This window comes from Balaenoptera ricei, chromosome 12, assembly GCF_028023285.1.
Source record: "Balaenoptera ricei isolate mBalRic1 chromosome 12, mBalRic1.hap2, whole genome shotgun sequence".
Classification (NCBI taxonomy): Eukaryota; Metazoa; Chordata; class Mammalia; order Artiodactyla; family Balaenopteridae; genus Balaenoptera; species Balaenoptera ricei.
The window spans coordinates 65,865,582-65,885,049 of record NC_082650.1 but is presented as its reverse complement, the minus strand read 5'-3'; the positions used below and the strand labels follow the sequence as shown (position 1 = coordinate 65,885,049).

Below are 19,468 nucleotides of genomic sequence, written 5' to 3'. Positions count from 1 at the left end.
AGCAGATATACTAAAGTTGCAATTTTAATAGTTCAGGCAAGGGGGTGGTTAAGGTAATCCAAAATAAATACGAGGTGGACTAAATATTTAAAACCAAATACATTAAAAATAATAAAAATACAGGCAAATATTTAACTCATATTTGGAATTAAAAGAGTTTCTAAGTACACACATATTTAAAGAAATCTTAAATTGAAAATAGATAAATTTGGCAAAAAATGTATACATGGATTCATGTGAAAATATTTAAACTAAGTTAATAATAAAATTAGTATCAGTTTCTCAAAACTGAGTAAAAGTCTGCTAAAAAAAGTTAAAACAATTAAATTTTTAATTGTGTAGAGACAACATAAAATTTAAAAAGAAGTATTACCAACAACTTCTTAGGGAAAAACTAGCAAAGATTAGTATAAGTAATTCCCCATAAAAGAAAACAAACTGATAATACACATGAAGTTTATTCACATTATTGATCAAAAACATGCAAATTAAATTCAAAATAATACACTGCTTAAGCCCAGAGTACAATATTCTCTCACCAGTTTGCTTAAGGCAGTGCTCAATGGTGAGCCCTTCTAATTTTCATCAGTTTATCAATCTTCATAGACTTTAAGGTTGGTACATTTGTCATCTTTTCAATACATAGTCACTGATTGCCTATTATGGTTTGGGAATGATATATGCATTAAGAATATAGGGCTTCCCTGGTGGCGCAGTGGGCTTCCCTGGTGGTGCAGTGGTTGAGAATCTGCCTGCCAATGCAGGGGACACGGGTTCGAGCCCTGGTCTGGGAAGATCCCACATGCCGCGGAGCAACTAGGCCCGTGAGCCACAACTACTGAGCCTGCGTGTCTGGAGCCTGTGCTCCGCAACAAGAAAGGCCGCGATAGTGAGAGGCCCACGCACAGCGATGAAGAGTGGCCCCCACTTGCTGCAACTAGAGAAAGCCCTCGCACAGAAACAAAGACCCAACACAGCCATAAATTAATTAATTAATTAATTAAATTTAAAAAAAAAAAGAATATAATGGTAAACAGGGTAATCATGACCCCCACGATCAGGAAATACATAATCTTGCATGGAAGAATTATTTAATGGGAAAAATTTTATTTCTAGATAATGAAAATCCTATTCATGTATCTTAATTTACTTCTAAGTCTGAGCCTGTTGCTTCTTGATACCTTTTTACTCGCATATCTGGGTCAATATTTTACTTGAGGAGTGGGCAAAATTAAGCCATAGTATCTCATCTGAACATTCCCATTTTTTCCAAAACCTTGTGTAGACAGCCTTGACGGCATTGGTGAACTTTCTGAGGACTTCAACGCTGTGGCCACAAAATTGGTTAGGAGCTTTAGCCCAGTTCTAACTTATGTCTCTTAATGCTTATAAAAGAGCTGTGGTTTAAATATCAGGATAAGAGTCAAGACCAGTAGGATGGTCATATAATACTATCACAGGAATACTTTTGGATGCTCTGTTTTCTCTCACTCCAAGATTTATGTTAAAGTATTATTTTAACAACAACAAAAACTACTATGTTTCTGAAACTAGTCAGGGAATGGGTGACAGTGAAGAACATGAGAAGCAAGACTCTTCCTCTCAGGGACCTAAGGGCCTGGTTTCACGGTGCTCTTGATGAACTTGGGGCTTTCCTTCCTGACTTTAAAAACAGAAGGATAAGTTTTGTTTGTGCTGGGGATATGGCTTTATTGTGGGCACAAGGAGAATCCTCAAATCCATTCTAACTAGAGTCAAACCTAAACCATTAAAGAGCTCCAGATTCTTCTATCAAGGGGAAGAGGAGGTCTCTTATTAAATTGCTTTATATAGATTTTTATCCCTATGAATTTCTCCATGGTCCAAGGTTTTATAATGAATATTAATTTTGTAATAAGCTGTAAAAGATTACAATTTTTTCACAAAAAGTGTAAGACTATCTCAGTACAATGAAAACAGAGAGAAATATATGCAACTGAATGCTTTCCATGAAGAAACATACATAGGAAATTACCAATACGATAAGGTGGGGGCAGGTTAGGCGGAAGTACAGTGAAATATAGGAGACTCAGAGTTCTAATAATAACTACATAAATTAGGAGAAAAAGGAGATAGATGAAAGAATAAAACTTCACTTTTGGACTCGGCAGTTTAATGTGACACTGGGAGAACCATGTGGAGGGATCCAGGGGGAAGTTATATATTAATATAAGATCTGAAACTTGGGAACTTTTTGAAATATTTGGTGGATATTGGGGAAATTTTCAAACATTCCAGTCTTTAATATTAGGAGTGAATCTTTTGAGTTGCAAAATTGGATGTGATATTGTTATAAGAAACACGTGCCTAATTTTATCCTACTATATCAGGAAATAGATTACAGCATAAGATTTTTAAATTAAAAAATTAATAATTAAAACTATTTGCCTTACATTTGAATATACTTACATCCTTTGATCTGGGCTCCTAGCATATAGCTCAGGGTTTACATGGCTTCCTAAGAACATTCATTGGGAGTCAATGCCATCTCCACTACTAGTTTTGCTCGCTTTTCCAGGGCCTCTAACAAGAAGGGTAGATGCTTTGTCTTCTCAGTTGAGCCGTGCTTTCCCTTTAGAAACCTGTCTACCAGAATTAACACCAGATGCTTGCTTCTCCATTGTTCATGAACACAACTATTACCAAAGACGGGAAAGCTTGGGGAGAATTAAAAATATTTCTTTCTCAAGAAAATAAAAGTCAGCAGCTTCTGACTTGCTTAGAAAATATTGAAGGGGTTAACCTGGGAAGTTTTTGCTCAGCTTTCTTTTTCTCTGACAATAATCATGCACATACATATGATTTATGATTTATATAAAGTTAAAATATGCCTTGATTGTGTATAAGTTAGCCAAGACTGTCAAGCTTGTTTAGGAAAAACAGAAGGTGGGTATTAACTTTTTTCAGTGGGTATCTGGATGAAGATTGAAAATAACTGTTTTTCTTTCAATCAGTGCATTGCATTTCATAGGACATAATAACCTGCAGTGGAGTCATGTTTCTTTGCTTGTCACTTCACATACAGAATCCCACCATAACACCACCCAGCAAGCAATGTTATATCTGTAAAGGCAGCAATATGATATTTTTCCCGAAGTTTAAAAGGCAACGTAATTTCACATTTTGTACCTTCAATTTCAATTCAAAAATATGGCTTGAGTGGGAAAAGGCTGAATATCAGATCTTGATTATTTTTTGTCATGGGGCCAAAGCTTGGAAACCATCTCAAGTTGACCTGTACTTTCATCTGCAGCCCCGAAGCGTAATTGAACTGCTTGCTCAGGATGCTGTGCTCCACGCAATAAGGGGGCAAAATGAACAACTGACTTCATAATTTAGCAGGTGTGCACAACTTCTCTGAGTATAGTTAATTAATTTATAACTAACTGCTCAAAGTCAGACATTAGGTCACGGTATTATGTAGATGAATGCTATATCCAGGGAAAAGCAACATCCTTTTATAAATTATTTCATTCTGATGAATGAGACATATTGAATAATTGTTATTGCAGTTTTAGAAAAAATCTGAAAGTTAACATTTTTATCAGTCATCTTTATAAATGCCCTCTATTTTCTTGATTCTTTTGTTTATTAAGAATAGCTAGGAAATGATTCTTATTTTATAGTTAAGATATAAATGTACACAAATATTTTTGTAAAAACTTGTTCATATAACTTAAATATATTTAGTTCTGTTTTAATATCTGATAAACAGTTAAAGCAGGAGTATGTTTTTCAAGGGAGAGAGGAATAAATACAATGAAAAATCACATATATTTCCTTACACTTTCATGGAGCAACCATCAGCTTATTTCCATTTCTGTAGTAAAAAGGCCACTTTCTATCCTGTCCATTCGCCACCTTGCATTTAGCTCAGAAGTATTTCAAGACAAAACTGGTTGACAATTCACATATTTTAATAGGTCTGCATCCAAATTGGTGCAATAAAGAAGAACCTTGTGCATAGCTTAGGATTCACACTGACAGCACTGTATGATTATGTATCGTTGAACAAATTAATTTGCAGTGAATCTGACGAGTGTGAAGCAGGACTCTGTTGTCATTGTGTGAGTTCTCTTGTCCTGGTTCTTTATCAGCCATCTTAACAAGTATAACACTCCTTGTTTTAAGCCTGTTGGTTTATTATAATTTTTACAGTGGACTTATCATTCCCATTGTTGGAAAATGTACACATTCTCTATTTGAAAATAATTTTACCAAGTTTTCACAGTCAAAAAATAAACTACTGCAAACTTAATGGGCTCCTGGAACAATGAAGCAATTATGCACAGAATAAACATAAGAACAGAGGCGATTATGGAACATAAATGTTGCCCCTAATGTTTCAGTTCTTATGGCAACAAACTCTCCATGTTCTGAGTTGTCAACCATAACTTAGAGTCATGTATATCAGTAGGAACTCTGGTGACTGAAAAATATTGCTAAGGTATTTGGAGTTCTTAACAAAGATTCTAAAACACCTGGTAACTTTTGGGGAGTACCCAGGAACTGAGGGAAAAGTAGGTCTGCTTTCCAGATTAGTTATGATAGCTGACTCAGCTTAACAAGGTGCTAACAGTGTAACCAACCAGATGAACTGCTCCAGGACACTTGGTTTAAGTAAGAACTATATTTTATTTGGTTTGTTTTTTCAAAATCAAATGAAATCTGGCTTTAAGTTTCCACTCAGGAGAGTTAGAAGTCTGATGTCAATTCTGACTGCTCCCTTTTCCCACCCATCCTGTCCGGCGTGCCCAGAGCCCACCTTGGTCACCCACAATGGCTCATGGGGAACTCCCATTCTTCCTCTCCCAGACAGAGCGGCGCCCCCTGCTGGCCCATCACCACACCGCAGGCGCTGCTCCTCTACAGAAGGTACTAAGCGATCACCTCTTCCAAAGTCCTGTCTTCTCCTGAGTCCGAGTGGGAGTGGGATCCTGGCCTCCACAACCTGCCGGATCCCTCAAATCCAGGCGGAAGTCCTCTCTACAGAAGGCTATGGATTTGATAACTCAAAACAAAAAGGCTTAACTGTCCTTCCGGTGGGCTAGAGGGAAAATGGTCTTTTCATCAATTTTTGCTGAGACTGTAGCAGCAAAAAAAGACAAAATACCAATTAATTCACCACCAGCGCCTTCCAGTATAAAAGGTGAGTGACTGCTACTGTCACCTTCCCTTTGCTCTTCTCACTCTCCCTGCGGAGCTGGGACTGTTCAGGTGAGAATGTTCCCCTTTCCTCCTTGGGCTCTTGTTACAGTGTCCACATTTCTTCTGTATATTTTGATGCTGCTGATTTGTAAAGCATCTATGAATTATATATACTGCTTGCCAACTCATATAAGAAGGTTTAGATAAAAATCTATGCTTCTTTTTCTTAGTACCATTTGTAAAAGAAAAGTAACTACGCTGAACTTCAAACTGGTATTTTCCTCCTCTTCACTCTCAAGCCCTTGAAACAAGTGTCATATCAAACAGCTCAGTCCTGAGTTCTTACTAATGTTTTCACCACTGCTTTGCCAAAGTTCAGGTTACAATATGGGGAAGACAGAGCAATGATAATTGTATAGGTAACCAAAGCTAAAGATTGTGTTAGACAAGTAGTGGTAAAGGTCTGAGTCAGGGCTTTCAGTAACTAGGCAGCAGACTTATAATGGAGAAACTGGGTTGGAAAAGGTTTTGTTCATTTTCAACAAAATATAATATTTTTTAAAAATTCCCTTTAATAGAAAAATGAAAGTTTTTCCAATACATTTGAAGAACAGATTTAATTGTTTCTTATCAAAGGAAAGCTTGTCAGGTTGTACATGCAATTCATCTCAAAATGGTTTACCTGCTATCGAGGATCAAAGTTAAGAATTATGTACTCTTAGTTTGCTTATCAAGAACACACATTAAAATTTAGGCTTGAACATGTTAGGTGGAAATGAATGAATAGAACATCTTCGCCAAGTGTGTTACTGGGCTGAGTTATTAGCAGACTCTATAAATTCTAAACTTGGTTATAGCAGTAAAACAATTTTTTTGTTTCTTGGTCTAAACCTAATGCTGAATAAATTTTAATTTGAGAAGATACCTATTTTAGTATTAAACCAACACATTAAAATCCCACAGGATTTAGGCAGGAATTTATGAAATGCTATCTGATTGCTCTCTCAAATGTTGCCTTAAAGTAAGTAACAGTGGGTTCACCTGAGATCAAGTCCAATTTTTTCTCCACATTTACCTTTAAATCTTAATTCAAAACATCTTTGAATTTTCAAGATTTGGTTATCGTAACAGATAAAATAAAATATATTCATTTCTTCAACTCAATGACTTGGATTCAGTTTGGTTGGAAAAACATGAGACACAATTTTAAAAGTATAACTCCTCTGCCTCTGATGTAATTAGAAAAGTAGCATTCCACGTGGTCTGAAAATAGAAAAATGTGGCAAAGAAGCCTGTAGCATGGCAGTCTTGAATTTAGGAGATTATTAATGATGTATATATAGACTGAGTCACAGAGACTTCAAGTATTGGTAATAAATGATAGCTTCGTAAGAAGTACTGAGTATGAATTGCTAATGTTATTCATTTTCTTTATCCATTATAAAGAAAAGATTGCCTCTCTTCCTCCAGACTAAGGTTTAGCTTTGTCTCTGTGTAATACCCAAGTGAAAAAATTTTCTTTCGACTAAGACACAGTTATGAACTAAACTGATTTATAGCCAGTTCAGAAGCCAAGAGATTAGCGCCAAAATAGGGGTGAGATAATAAAATACTGAACTTGGACAGAATCCAGATTGCTCAAAATATGAGTTGTGAAGAAACTGCTGATCAGCTAAGATAGACCACAAAGGCTTGTCTCTGGATCCACTATTAGTAAGAATGATGATTCAGACCCATTTGGGAGTTGCTTTCACTCAAGTTTTCTGTCTGCTTGTTCAAGTGGTATACCCCAAATTGAGAATACACAAATAGTTCCCATGCCTGGTGTCCCCTTATTTCTGAGGAAGGATGTTTTAAGTTCAGTTGTCAATCCACAGCTATGAGGAGCAGAGAATTATTTTAGACTTACTATCTCTAGGCTGGAGAAGGGAGCTTTAGCACTCAGGGTAGGCCTTATTTCCATTTAAGAAAATCCTTGCTTCCTTACAATTATAAATTTCCATGTTCATTTTCTACTGCTTCACTGGACATACAAATAGTCTGACTACGGTTCCCTACGGCTGTTTCTCATAATAAAACAAAATTCAAATATTTCCATGTTAAGAGACACAAGGGGGAGTAAATGGACTTTAGAATGCCAACTCTCATCCCATGAGGTTGGACTTCTTTTGACACTTTCTGATGATCAATTACATCCCACCATTGTTGGCTTCATTTGTCAGCACATACCAACCCAAGCATACAATGTGGCTTTCCCCTCCATTTCCTAGCTCATTGTTGAAACAAAACTGAAATATTGAAAGCTTAGTTATGTAGAAAAGGGAATAAATAGAGAATACATAGTTCAATAATGTGCTTTGCCAAGACCGGTTACCACTGTCACTTTGGGGTTCACTTGGAGGGCACTGTCACATCAATCCCAGCCTGCTCCATGTGGCAGCAACCATCTCCCCCCCACTGCCAAGAGGTTCTTCAAGCACAGCACGTGTTCAAAGTCCAGACTTCAAAAGGGAAGCTGAGAGAAATTATGGTTTGTTTGAAAAAAAAAAAATCCCTTGATCCCTCAGTGCTTCGATTGCCTCCCCAGAAAATGACATGGAATTAAATAAACACACTCTTCAAAAAGAAAGAAGAGTTTCAGGACTAAATAAAGGTCTGGGATGGTATAAGCAGATTCTGTTTAACATCAGGGTCTTGCCACATTCATCACTGAAAATAATGCTGGTAATTATTTTATGTACACTTGAATTCAAAATATATATGCTTAATGTAGCAATTTTAAGTTTAATTTCAAAAGGTGAAGCAAATATAAACACAGAAATGCATACAAGTCTTTTAAAGAGACATTACCTGCCCGTCAGCAGCTATATTCACAGGCAGAGATGTCCAATGACAACTGGCAGCTTGTGTACCCAGTAGCTGGTGTGGCCAAGAGAAAACCATGCCCAGCTGAACTTTGGGGGAAATGCTTAAACCTTTTATACGTATAAGTTAAGATGGCTGCAAGCCGGTCATTCAGTCTAACATTGTCAGCATATACAGACTATGGTGTTGGGTGATCTGAATGTTGGACATGCCTTTGAATCGCTGGTCATAGATGAAGACTTTATTTGGATGAGAGCTGGGAGTGGGGGCCGTGGGCTTTCTGGCTTCTGCTGGGAGTTAGACATCCATGGTCTCTGCCACGTCCCTCTAGTCCACTGACTTGAGCACTTGAAATGGTACATTCCTAGCCCCTAGTAGTATAAATTGATTCCATCTCCCTTTGCCTACCTCCTTCCCTCCATCCCAAATATTCTGCAAAAGTTGAGGCCTGCTGCAAGGGCTGATGTCATTGTCTGGGCAGAACTTTGTCCCAACATTCTCCCTCTTGTCCCTCTGGGATTCTATTCAGGAAGTGCTGGGCTGAGCAAGCAAAGCCAGTTAGCTCTGAGCAAACACGTGATGTGTATGGAGTTCGTCCTCATTTTGCCACTTACTGGCTCTGTTACCTAGAGCATCATTTGACCTCTCTGAACTCAAATTTCATCATCTGTAAAACACACATAGTAATAGTAACTACCTAATAGTGTTTTGCAGATGAAATAATGTCATGCATATAAGATGCTTGTATCCTGTCTAGCAGAGAGGAAGTTCTCAATAAATTGTAGCTAACATCTTCCAGCAGAATAAAAAGCCCTACCTCGGAGGTTCTCCTCTGTACTGTACTCCTTCACTTGATCTTCTTCAGTCCAATGATCAGGTACATAATGTTTCCATGCTTTGTTCTACAAAATGAGTTGAAAAACAAGGAGCAGAGTCGTTATCTAACCTCAGGATAGTTATACTGGGGAAATGTTTTTTAAAAATACTGCTAATGGGCTTCCCTGGTGGTGCAGTGGTTAAGAATCTGCCTGCCAATGCAGGGGACACGGGTTCGAGCCCTGGTCCGGGAAGATCCCACATGCCATGGAGCAACTAGGCTCACGTGCCACAACTACTGAGCCTGCACTCTACAGCCCACAAGCCACAACTGCTGAGCCCATGTGCCACAACTACTGAAGCCTGCGTGCCCTAGAGCCCGTGCTCTGCAACAGAAGCCACCACAATAAGAAGCCCACGCACCACGACGAAGAGTAGCCCCCGCTCGCCACAACTAGAGAAAGCCCACGCGCTATAAGACCCAATGAAGAATGAAGACCCAACGCAGCTATAAATAGATAAATAAATTTATAAAAAAAGAAAATACTGTTAATTTTTGTAGATTTCTTTCCAAAGATGAAACATGCCTCTTATTCTCTTTCACTAAAAGAAAACATAAGCTACAATCAGAGCCTGTCTGGCATTTTTTTAAATGCATAAACATGTGTTTACTATTGTGTAGAACAGCTGTAATTTGACTGCAGTTGACTGATTCTGATTATGTTTGGTTTATGTCCTTCAAGAGCAGTCACAGAGAATTTACTTATGTGTGTTTTATATCATTTTAAAAATTATCTTCACAAAGCCATTATGTGTGGAAATGTCCTCCTTCCTTTTACCTTCATTATTGTTTAGAAAAGCAATTGTATCATTCAAAGTGGCTATTGAGTCTATAATCTACCAAATTCATGGGGATGGTATTATAATGTCTTAGAATATATCAAAATTCAGAAGTAAATGAACTGCTTTGAATCATCATCTCATAACTATTTTAGTGCATTTATAAAGACCTACTAATGTTTCTGATGCTATAAATATATAATGTGACAAATATTATTTCAACATTAAAAGAAAATTAAAGAACTTAGTAAATCAGAATGAATCACTAGAGACTGCTAAGAAAAGAATATATGCAAGCATCATTTTAGGACTTCTTTTTTTCCTCTAACATCTTCTCCCTCATTCTTTTCCTCCCTTGGATTTTTTTATTCCTACATCTTTTTTAATTATTTTTTTAATCCTTATAAAGCTCAGGAATTAAATAAAACACAGGTCAGTTGCCATTTTAATAGGGATTTGAGAACAACAAAAAGATAAATGTACACAATGTTATTTTAATGACTTTTATGTTTATTTTCTATTAGAGAAATACATTTTTCATAAAGAATGCATTGTGTTGATCAGGCTACTGATGAACTCCTGGTGGGCTTCTGGTGAAGAAAGCAGCAAAGAAAAAAAGAAGAGAGAATTGTGGGGTGTATACCACGACTTAGGGTACACAGTCAATTACGAGGGGATAAAAGATGATACTTCAATGTTACTCATGAAAGTAAGATTCTTGGGTAGCTTTCAAATTAATATGCCAGCCCAGATTTTTTTGGCATAATGAGAACATCTTTTATGCGTCACAACAGACTTTGATTATAACTAAATAAGTGAAAGCTCAGATATGCTGATAAGGTGACCTTTATCATAAAGTTTAAGAGTAATTGTCTAAAGTACTTCTAGAGAAGGCAAAAGATGAATAGGAATAAAGTATGTGAGTCATAGGGCTACCTGACCATATAATTCATGTTTATGTTTGAATAAAAATTGCTATTTCAAATACAAATAAAACAAAAGTCCACTTAAATGAGATGCTTATGTCATCACTTAATGTTTTTTTCCCCTCTACCAAGAATAATCAAGATTACTCTTTGGCTAAGTCAGACCTTATGCCCACAAATACTTTTGCCCCATAAGAATTTAGAACATTTGGACACACTGTTGTTAAGATGGCTTATAGTTATCTTATAGAAAGCATTCTTTCTTTTATTGCTTATAGCCTTATTTTTATGAAATCGCTGTTTAAAAAGTATGCTGTTTTATTTTGCAAGTTCCATCTAAACATGAAATCAAAATGGATTTATTTGTATATTTTGGTCAGATTTGGGGAATTGCGTTCAGTGTTTGGTGCCATATTTAGAGTGGGGTGTTTTCAAAGTAGGCTGTGTCCTGGAGACATTGTACTTGTGCTCCTTTCAAAGGGCAAGAAATGGCCCTAGAAAGCAGTTCTATTTAAAAATTACCTATTGAAAACTCCCTTATCTGCCTACTGTATTTAGTTTTGTGGATGATACAGTGAAGTATTTGGCATTGACCTCATAACTTTTTTTTGGAAAAGTGCTTCTACAATTCTTTTTTCATATTTTCATGTTTTTTTTCTACCTAGTATGCTTTTTTCCTCCAACTCTTCCCTCATCATTTCTCTCCCCTTCTCCAAATTCTTTCATTCTTTAGAGCCAAATTCCAATGTCATCTCTCTCGTAAAAACTTACTTGAACCTACTTCAGTCATATATATACTTTTTTAATTTTTCATGGGAATTTTTCCATAACCGTCTTAGAGCACCTATCACTCTCATATGAGCCATTTGAGTGGTTAAGATTATAAGCTTTCATTGAAGTGTGATGCCCAGGGACGGGTAATGATCTGGTACATTGCATGTGGTAAGTACTCAATCCATATATGTTCTAGAGATGTTGCCTGAATATAGCATTTTCCTAATATGTAATAATAAATTAATAACAAAAACGAATTGCATGCATGTATGCATGCATTTATACAACAGTTACAACACTAACAAGTTCATATTGATGACAGGGTCAGCTGGGGAGTTATTTAATTTGGTCACTGAAACTGATAAACTTACTAATTGTCACTATTTGGTCATTTTATTCATAATAATATGAATAGTTTGCATAATGGTCAAGTTTGCTTAAGAAGGACAAACATGATCAATATTAAAATCCAGTCTTGTCAAGTCACTGCACATCAGAAAGATGGTGCCAAACAACCTGTGACAAACTAAATCGTCATCAAGCAGATCTTATTTTTGGCCTTATATTTAGTATATTATGTGGCCCGACCCAAAATTTCCAAAGGTTTCACAGGAATAGAAGTGGAAAAAAGTAAAACAAAAAGCATGCATGTGAAGTACCAGAATTTTTAAAATTCTAGTACTAGTACACAACCATACTTACTGAAAGTTATGGATCTCTAGTCAAGGAAAATCCACTTTAAACTTACATAAAAGTGTGGAAATTTCAACATCAGGTCTTCAGAAATTACATTGAAATGAGACATTGAGATCCCTTCTTTGGACACAGTCTCTATTGCTATAGCAATAGTTTAATCATATATAGTCACAGAATAGAATTTTATTTCTGTGGACACATTCTCCATTCCTTCCAAGTATTCAAAGACAATACCCAACCATAATGAGAGGATGTTAATGAAAGAACATGATGCAAGAACACAGGCTACTCATTTCTACAGGATTCCATAGTTATCTGAAGTCACAGAGTGGTAGAAATTCTGTAGCACGCAGAAGCTGAAATGCCACTGAGAATGTTTCATGTTACCAACAGAAAATAGGAAAATGGAAACCAGCATGCATACTTCCTCTATATCATCTGCACTCAATAAATCTTGAGTTAAATTCTTACTTTATTTTTTCCTTATGACAAATATACTTAAGTAATTGGATGTTTCCATCTTATGGAACTGGGGATTTTACTCACATTGAAATTCACAATCATGGCTTTTCATATGGAAATGTCTATTCCTCAAGTATACCAGGAAAAAATCTAGTTTTTATTACTTCAAACTTAGTAAAGGAAGACCAAATCTTGGTGTCACATAATGTATAGTGCATCGTTTACAAGCATTTCAGATTATAAGGAAAATTTATTTACCACAAATATGATGATGGTTCCTTTGAAAACAAGCACATTTTAATAACTGAATCATAATGGATCTAAATATTTATAAAGGGTATCTTAAGTAATATACTGAGTGCCTACAGGACATATTGCGTATGAGTACATATTGTGTATAAGTACATATTTAGGGAACGATGTTTGTATTCTGTGAATTTTGTATCTTCTTACTAATCTTCTTAATTTATCTCCTGACATATAAGCAAATTTAGGCTAAGCCTCTTTTATCCTGGATAGCGCATTTTGCCACACTGTCTCAAAACTGTTAACTACTTATACTATTGAAATGAGGAGCTAATAAATAATAAATGGAGAATAACAAGCCTACCTTTTTAATTGTTCTGTAACTTTATATTTTCACATTGCACACTGAATCACAAACACTCAAAATCATACCATAGAATTATTGGGGTGAAAGGGCATTTAAAAGGTCATCTAACCCAATGAGTTATAACTTTATTTCACCAACAGAACTCTTTTTTTCTAAAGAGCTTTGTACATGGAACCCCCAAATTTGAAACAGATGCATAGTGTAGCAGCTCTGGTTTAAGAGAAGTATGCTTGGCCTCATTCCCTGAAGCAGAACTCTGAAGTCCCCCAAAGCACGGTTTGATGACCACTGATCTGGGTGATTTGTGCAATCGGCTCAGGATCTTTTCTAAAACACTTTTTGCCAGATAATCATACTGTCACTTCTGTAATAGTTCCAGGGACAGGATACACTTTTTTTGGAAATGTATCAATCATTATGAAATAAAACTATCCCCTATATTAAACCTCCAAGTAACATTTCCCATTATCTAATTCTTGTTCTCTTTGATTATTTTATATAATAACCCTTCAGACATTTGAAGGCAGTGTAGCCCTATATCAATCTGGGCAGAAATAAACTTGGCTAAAAGTGTTTACATTTCCTATCTAAAGGAGTGAAGTACGTTCTGGCCTCTGCTTTGATCTCCTTGGGTTATGCTTTGTCCAAGAGACAGAGTGGCTCTGCCCTTTGGTTGTAGTCATGAGCAAAAAGGAATCATATAATGAAATCTAGATGAAGTTTGGGTTCTGATTAAAGGAGCCCCAGGAAGATATAAAGAGTCTAATATTTTCAAGACCTTGGGATCAGGCAGGTATCAAAAACCAGTCTCAAAGCAAGGGGGACGAAAATGGTAATTAGACAAGACAGATGAAAACAGTTTGGGAAACAAAATAGATTGAAAGTTGAAACCTTATGTTGAAGGCAAAGAACATTTTATGGAGGACTTTATCTCATATACAGGGAATGCACTAATTAAATATGATAAATTTTTATGTGTTTCACCTGCTCTGAGAGCCATCAATCTAACTATAAAAGTCTAATGGAATCTTCCAGGTCCATATTGTTATCAATAGCTATACCTGTCATCCATTTGTTTGGGGTAGTAACTCTGACATTTGAATTCTCAGCCCAGTATTTTTCAGTTGTTCTTTTCAATCTGCAGTAGTAACACCGCTGCAAGCTGAATACTTCCCATCTATCTCCTTCTGGCCCTTACTTCTCATGGATTTTTCAATCAGTTAGTGGGTTCAAGTTCTGTTCTATTTACTTTCCATTATGCCATCATTGTTTTCTTAGGAAGTGAGGTTGGAGGTTACCCCAGTTTGGGAGCTAGATTTTCAATGTTTAAGAATGAGTAAACTGAAAAAAAGCCAACAACAGGAAATCCAGGAGCAACATCAGGCCACTGAGATACACTGGGACACAGGAGTACAAACAAAGCACAGAGGAGGGTGTAGAAGAGCATCTTCATCATCAGTGTCACCATCAGTATCACACGAGTTAACATTATGGAGCACCTACTATCTGCCTGGCTTGGCTCTGACTTATGATACCTAATATAATTATTAGTATTTTATTTATTTTATGTACAAGTAATTAAGCGTGAAGTAATTAAGTTAAAAGTCCAGTATTATATAGCTAGTAAGTGATAAAGCTAAGATTTGAAAATAAACATTCTGACTTTGGAAGTCAAACTTTTCATTAAACAGCTTTATTGAGGTATAATTTATACACAAAGAACTACACAAATTTCTTGCATACAGTTGGATGAGTTTGGACATATGAAAACAGCTGTGATACCATCACAACAATCAAAGTAATAGACATATCCAACCCCTTCCAGAGTTTCCTGCGTTTCTTATTTTGTGTATGTGTGGTAAGAACACTTAATATGAGATTTACCCTCTCAACAAACTCTGAAGTACACAATACCATATTGTTAACTACAGGCACTATGGTGCTGAGAAACCTGGATATCCACATGCAAAAAATTAAATTTGAACTCTTACCTTAGACCATACAGAAAATCAACTCAAAGTGGATTAAAGACATAAACATAAACCCTGAAACTGTGTAACTCCTAGAAGAAAACATAAGGGAATATTTCTTGACATTGGTCTTGGCAATGATTTCATGGATATGACACCAAAAGCATAGGCAACAAAAGCAAAAATAGACAGGAGGGACTATATCAAACTAAAATGCTTCTGCACAGCAAAGGAAAATATCGACATAATGAAAAGGCAACCAACCTACAGAATAGGAGGAAATATTTGCAAACCATATATCTGAAATCAGGTTAATTTCCTAAATGCATAAGGAACTCCTTCAACTCAATAGCAGAACAAACAACCCAATCTAAAAAATGGGCAAAAGACTTAGACATTTCTCCAAAAATATCAAAAACGTACTATATGAAAAGAGGTTCAACATTATTAATGATCCAGGGAATACAAATCAAAACCACAATGAGATATCACCTCACACTGGTTAGAATGATTATCATCAAAAAGCCAAAAGACTGAAAGTGTTGCAGAGGATGTGGAGAAAAAGAAGGCCTTTGTACACCGTTAGCAGGAATGTAAATTGGTACAGCTACCATGGAAAACAGTACGAAATTTCCTCCAACAATTAAAAACAGAACTATCATATGATCCAACAATCCCACCTCTGGATATACACCCAAAATAATTGAAATTAGGATCTCGAAGAGATATCTGCACTCCCATGTTCACTGCGGCACTACTCACAAGAGCCAAGCTATGGAAAAAAAACAAACACTCTTAGAGAAAATGGGAGCTGAAGAAGAGACAGGAAGGAAAAATGAAGGAGAAAATGTAAGTATAGGGCACAATAACAAAAAAAGCTCAATTACTGACTTGTCAACTGCATTAGGGATTGTTAAATCAGAACTGGCATGCATAAATTTAAATGCATGATGAAGAGAGCTGGGAGGATATTCCAGGATGTGAGAGACGGGGAAAAGCTGGAAAAATCAATGAAGAGGAGAACGTACAGAGATCAATCAACATTAGTATACTTGCTATACTTGACGAGAACAAACAGAACAGAAATGATAATCAAGAATATTACAGGAGGGTTCTTTCCTGAAATGAAAGGAAATTGAGTGATCAGATACACATGCTTCACTATATATCATCAAATGAAATTAAATGAGATAGGAATTTAGACACCCCAGAGTGAAATATTTTAATCAAGTCATTCTGAAAAGTACAAAAATCAGATTGACTTTCACTTAAAAATGAAAAAGTTTTGAGATCCAGGAGTTATATAACAAACATTGACTGTCATTCATGTAGGAAAGCAAAGAAAGACAAAGGTAGATGTATAAGAGCTGAAAAAAGTAAACTTTAACCATAGAGGTTTCCTGAAACTTTTTAGTCAGAATTAAAGTGAAAGCATCAGGAGCAGGCAAGTCACAGTACATAGGATCAATAATGAGGACTGAAATAATTTAATGTAAAATTGAAGGTAGTTTATTATAAAAACAGATGAAAGCAGAATATCATTTGTCAAAAGTAATTACAGTTACTGAATAAATATATGAATATAATGAGAATTAGAGTATACTTTTCCAGATTTGGGCTAAAACATCTGAAATTCAGAAAATCTGTTCTATCCAAAGGATAACTATATTCTCAGATTTGCTAGGAGAAAATAAGCAGAGTGTTTACACTTTGAGGTTGATATTTTTAAAAATACAGATGTAAGTATGATGTGTTTTAAAACTCTATTAAGGAGGACAATAACTGAATTAAATAACGAAGCATGTATACCTCTCCTAATCACTAAAAAAAGAAAATAAAAGAAAAAAGGAAAGAAGATTGAGAACAAATGCCATGTAATACACGATTTAAAAAAAAGAGAGAAAAGCACACTGTGGCATAAAAATCAAAATATATAAATGAAAATGAAACTCCATAAACTATATCCAAGTTAAAAAAATAGAGCCTCAGATTTGGTTAAAAAGGTAAATTGGAAAGAAATATAAACTAGAGGTTTAACAGTAGAAAGATGGTTAATAACAAGCCAAGCAAATATTTTGTTTTAAAATGTTAATGTCCAATATTGGCAAAAGTGTTACAAAATGAACACTGTAGTATAATCTTTGTGTATTGGTCAGCTTTTTTCTTGTCTATGCTGGGGTTACATCAAAATGTCAATGGATTACAAAATTAATATTACATGTGAATTACGGTTCTGTTCTTCTCCACTTGGGTCCTTCATTCTGGGATACAGGATGAAGTAGCAGATATTGTCTGGGACTTATTCATGTTCTAGAAGGAACAAGTAACGAGCCAGACAATGACTTGTCAAGCTTTTGCTCAGCACTTAACGTTCACATTTCATTGGCCAAAGCAAGTTACACATCTAAGTCTGAGGTCAATGGGTTGGAAATTATATACTTCCCACTGAAAGGGGCACTGCACATGAAAAAAGAATCAATCAAAATATAACTATCCATTGGTAAGCACCAAAATCATGGTGATACTCAAAATACATACACACTTTTAATAATGGAGATCATGGCACACTTCACTGCATAAAGCATGACAATGTCAAAGGGTACAGAATCTTCTCACCTGAGAGACTGAATAATTTGGGGTAGTAATGAAACCTCCCACACTAGTAAGAATGTAAATAAAGGCAAACTTTAAAGAAGTTCAGTTATAAATATAGACCAAAGTCCTTCCAGTGGCTTAGTCTCTTTCCCTAGTACACAATTATTTTCCTAGAACTTTATCCTAAAAAAATTGCACAGATAGTTCATATATAAAATTTCATCATAATTTAGGGATACATCAAAATATTATTCATAGTAATAGGTCCTTAATTAAATAAATTACATCTTTATAGGCCTATATAGCCTTTAAATTTAAAGTTATGTAAAATTGTTATCATATGTGATAAAAACCTACAATGTGCCCTGATTTCCATTATTAAAACATGTGTTTGTGTGTATGTGTGTGTATCACCATGATTTCAGGGTTTACCAATGTACAGTTGAATTTTGGGTGATCCTTGTTTTCTCATGTATGCTCTTCCTAGTGGACTATTATTTGCTTTGAGATTTAGAGTTAGCAAATACGGGGCTCACAGTAGTCATTCAATAAGTAATTGAATAAATGAAGGAGTAAATAAATGAAAATGCAAGGACATTGTATTGTATTTAAGAATCATCTGAGTTTATATTTAAAATGCAAAAAATTCTTCTCACCACAGAATATCATGAAACAGAATGTGATTCAGACATCAGTGGTCAAAGGACTACACCGGGATATAGTAGACTATACTAGCTATAGCGTCAGACAGTGTAATAAAATAATAGTTACTGATCTTTATTAAGTGCTTTCCATTTGCCTGGCATTGTGTTAGTATCTTTACAGACAATATCTCATTGAAGCTTCTTACCAATCCTGTATGTTAGGTATTTCTATTATAACTCTCTTAAGAGCCAAACTGAGGGAGCTGAGAGATAATAATAGTCTCCCAAAATTTCACATTTAGTAAGTGACAAAGCAAGGATTTGAAACCGGGCAGTCTGACTCCAAAGAGTCATTGTTAGCCCCACCTTATAGTTTACTCGTATTCTCTTAAAGGAAGATTCCCAATTTACTCAATCTTTGTGTTGTTTAAAACTCTACAGACACATTTTCTGTGGTAGCTTCTTACAAGTGAATAATCTCATCAATAAGATATAATTTTTTTCTAATTTTATACTTTAAAGGCATTTTTAAAATTCTAAGTTTAAGAGGGCCTTGATGTCAGACATGTGTATGTGACCCACACATTAATTCATCAGTTCTCACCTCTTACACCCTACTTGTGACTATTGCTTTAATTTAAAAATGCTCTTCAATCATACTTAGAAATCAAAGTATTAGTGGAAAGGTTAGAGAGAAGACACAAATAGCTTTGTATTTTACCTCAAGATTCCAGTTTCTTTTTCCTCTCATAGCTTCAGTGTCTAAGTTTCTGATGGTTAATACAACGTGAAAGAATTGGGAATGAATTCACTAAGCCTCCATCCTACAGAAACTTATACATGGTTTAACAAAACCATTACTTCTGGGGAGCTTGGCTGGCTATACAAAAAAAAAAAAACCCACCGTGCCTTCTTTTTTTAATTTAGTTATGCTGGGGGTTGAAATATCTTCATTATGGTATCCAGTGATTTTTTTTTTTTCAAAAGCTTTACTTATACAGCAGAAATAAAAGCAATGAGTTGAGTCAACCAATTCGACAGGTAGTTTGAGTTCATATACATGAAACAACTAGCTAATTA

At 35.6% G+C, this 19,468-nt stretch overlaps 1 pseudogene; it reads left to right on the top strand.

The window, feature by feature from the left end:
* Positions 1–4,825: 4,825 nt before the first annotated feature.
* Positions 4,826–19,468, top strand: part of LOC132376103 (pyrroline-5-carboxylate reductase 3-like) — a 44,580-nt pseudogene continuing 29,937 nt past the window's right edge.